The sequence below is a fragment of the Piliocolobus tephrosceles genome, chromosome 21 (genome assembly GCF_002776525.5).
Source record: "Piliocolobus tephrosceles isolate RC106 chromosome 21, ASM277652v3, whole genome shotgun sequence".
Taxonomy (NCBI): Eukaryota; Metazoa; Chordata; class Mammalia; order Primates; family Cercopithecidae; genus Piliocolobus; species Piliocolobus tephrosceles.
This window is the reverse complement of record NC_045454.1, coordinates 24,511,799-24,515,753: the sequence shown is the minus strand read 5'-3', so window position 1 is coordinate 24,515,753 and position 3,955 is coordinate 24,511,799.

Here is a 3,955-nt window from a genome sequence, read left to right as displayed (position 1 = left end):
TAAGACAGAGTTGGCCGGGCGCGGTGGCTGAAGCCTGTGATCCCAGCACTTTGGGAGGCCGAGACGGGTGGATCACGTGGTCAGGAGATCGAGACCATCCTGGTCTACACGGTGAAACCCCGTCTCTACTAAAAAATACAAAAAACTTGCCGGGCCAGATGGCGGGCGCCTGTAGTCCCAGCTACTCCGGAGGCTGAGGCAGGAGAATGGCGTAAACCCGGGAGGCGGAGCTTGCAGTGAGCTGAGATCCGGTCACTGCACTCCAGCCTGGGTGACAGAGCGAGACTCTTTTTTTTTTTTTTTTTTTTTGAGACAGAGTTTTCACTCTTATCCAGGCTAGAGGGCAGTGGCGGGATCTCAGCTCACTGCAACCTCTGCCTTCCAGGTTCAAGCAATTCTCCTGCCTCAGCCTCGCAAGTAGCTGGGATTACAAGTAGGCACCATCACACCCGGCTGTTTTATATTTTCAGTAAAGACAGGGTTTCACTGTGTTGGCCAGGCTGGTCTCAAACTTCTGACCTCAGGTCGTCCACCTGCCTCAGTCTCCCAAAGTGTTGGGATTACAGTTGTGAGCCACTGTGCCCAGCCTGAAGTGTAACTTTTGAGGCTAAGTCATAAAAGACACCAAGTCCTGAAGACATTGAATCAACCCTATGGAAAGATCCATGCAGTAAGGAACTAGGCCCCCTGCCAACAGCCATGTGAGTGAGCCATTGAGGAACTGGATCTCCCAGTGCTGGACAAGCCCTAGCTGACATGCTGATCACAACCTCATGGGAGATACTGAGTTAGGATCACCACATGGAGGTGGTCCCTAATCCCTAATCAACAGAAATGGTGGGATAATCAATGTCCATTGTTTTTTGTTTGTTTTTCTTGTTTTTTGTTCTGTTTTTGTTTTGAGACGGAGTCTTGCTCTGTCACCCAGGCTGGAATGCAGTAGTACTATCTCAGCTCAGTGTAACCTCCGCCTCCTGGGTTCAAGCAATTCTCCTGCCTCAGCCTCCTGAGTAGCTGGGATTACAGGCGCCCGCCACCACACCCAGGTAAATTTTTGTTTGTATTTTTAGTAGAGATGGGGTTTCACCATGTTAGCCAGGCTGGTCTCAAACTCCTGACCTCAGGTGATCCACCCACCTTGGCCTCCCAAAGTGCTGGGATTACAGGTGTGAGCCACTGCACCCCGCCTCTTTTTTATTTCGAGGCAGAGTCTTGCTCTGTCGCCCAGGTCAGAGTACAGTGGCGTGATCATGGCTCACTGCAGCCTCCAACTCCTGGGCTCAAGTGATCCTCCCATCTCAGCCCCTTGAGTAGCTGGGACTATAGGTATGTGATACCCCACCCAGCTAATTTTCTTTTTTTTTTTTTTTTTTTTGAGACAGAGTCTCACTCTGTCGCCCAGGCTGGAGTGCAGTGGCGCAATCTCAGCTCACTGCAAGCTCTGCCTCCCAGGTTCTCCCCATTCTCCTGCCTCAGCCTCCCGAGTAGCTGGGACTACAGTCACCCGCCACCACGCCCAGCTTTTTTGTATTTTTAGTAGAGACAGGGTTTCACCGTGTTAGCCAGGATGGTCTCGATCTCCTGATCTGTGATCCGCCCATCTTGGCCTCCCAAAGTGCTGGGATTACAGGCGTGAGCCACCTTGCCTGGCCGCTAATTTTCTTTTTTTAAGAGGTGGGGTCTCGCTGTATTTCCCAGGCTGGTCTTGAATTCCTGGCCTCAATTTATCCTCCCGCCTTGGCCTCCCAAAGTGTTAGGGTTACAGGCATTACCCACCATGCCTGGACAATAAGTGTTTACTGATTTAAGTTACCAAGTTTTTGAGTAATTTGTTAACAGCATTAGGTAAATAACACATCCACAAATTAATTTGTCCTGTGAGCAGAGCACTTTAGATTTGAATATGACATCTGTATCTCTTTGAATGCTCATGGATAGTTCTTTGGTTCTGTACTGTTTCTTGGCTACAGTTCAGATAACTGAGTTTATATGATGTGATCTCTGGATCCGTAAACTGTTAATTGTGTCATCTCAGAGCCCCACGTATGACAGTCATGGCAGTGTGCACATTTTGGACACCGTTCTGTGTTGGTAAAGGTCCAGTTTCTGCCAGGTGTGGTGGCTCACACCTGTAATCCCAGCACTTTGGGAGGATCACTTGAGGTCTGAAGTTTGAGACCAGCCTGGCCAACATGATGAAACCTTGTCTCTACTAAAAATACAAAAATTAGTGAGGCGTGGTAGCACGCACCTGCAATCCCAGCTACTCCAGAGGCTGAGGCAGGAGAATTGCTTGAACCCAAGAGGCAGGTATTGCAGTAAGCTGAGATCACACCACTGCACTCCAGCCTGGTGAGAGAGCCAGACTCCCCCTCCAAAAAAAAGCTTCAGTTTCTCTTATTTTGCTATGCACCCAGGGCTTGGTCATCTCACTCATGAGTAATCAGCTTCTGTGAAAACCAGCTGATGTTGAAACACGCACATTCACCCACAAAACCATGGTGTTATTTTACAGTGAAGGGAGTACTATGTTCTTAAGACTCTTAATCCCTCCATAAATGGTTAGTCATCTGTAAAATGGTGATAACTGTTTCCACTTCATGGGGTTTTGTAAGAATTACACAACTAACACTATACTTATAAAGTTCCTAGTGCCTCAGACACAGTGTACTTAGTGACTACTAATATTATTATCCCCTAGGATTATTATTACTCCTAGTATTGAAGACATGTTACTTTAATCACCTGAGTACCTTAATTTCTTTCTCTCCCTTGCTCTGTATTTTTATTTATTTATTTTTTTGAGAGAGAGTCTTGCTCTGTCACCCATGCCAGAATGCAGTGGCACGATCTTGGCTCACTGCAACCTCCGCCCAGATTCAAGTGATTCTCCTGCCTCAGCCTCCCGAGTAGCTGCAACTATAGGTGCGGGCTACCACACCCAACTAATTTTTGTATTTTTAGTAGAGACGGGGTTTTGCAATTTTGGCCACGCTGGTGTCGAAGTCCTGGCCTCAGGTGATCCGCCCGCCTCGGCCTCCCAAAGTGGTGGGATTACAGGTGTGAGCCACAGCGCCTGGCCAGAGGCCAGGTCTCTTAAAACAAACAAATAAAGCCCTAAATATTGACAATGTCATCTGTGGATTCTACCCAGGAAATAACCCACATTAAAATGATGGCTTGTGAGGGTCGGCAGGAGTATAGTGTATTTCATCCAAAAATATAACAAATGTGTAATCCAATTATAATAGCAATTATGGCAGAAGCTGTTGGTGACTGATAAGGAATTATAAAAGAGTCAAATTTACACAGGCTTTTCAAAAGATCACAATCCTGCTATTGAAGGTGGGAGTCTTCTAGACACTAAAAGGGTGGAGAGAAATCTCCATGTGAAGGCCCAGATTAAACATCTCCCATCAAAGTGGAACTCGTCAAATGTCCTAAGACACCTAAGGCCGTCCCCAGGCGCCCTGACAATAAAAGGTAACCAGAACAGGAGAGAAATGACTCTGGGAGTACCTTTCACATTGAAGCTGTGCAGTAGGAAATTTATAATTTGGCATCTGGCTCATCCATTCATTTCTCATTGGTGTGGTTCATGTGTGCTTGCAAAGGTCAGACTTCTGCCCTTCGAATGTCCTCTCTTCCTCTTCCACAGGGAACACCCACGTGTGGATCCTTGTTTAAAGGAGAAAGTCCTAGTCCTGAGCTTTTAGTGGGGTGGATGTCATCAGGCCTGGGTTTGCATCCTGTTTTTTACCATGGCAAGTCATATGCGGCCTTAAGCATTCCTGCTCTTGGTCCAAGCTTCCTGCGTGGGAATACTGCGGTCCTCCTTTCAGGCAGCTGTGAATGACAAAATGCTCGCTGGCTGCCGTGACACCCATTGTCCCGCGAGAGTGCCCTAGCTGGGCCCCACTGCACTCAAGGCGGTGCCTGCTCAGTTGTCCCTCCC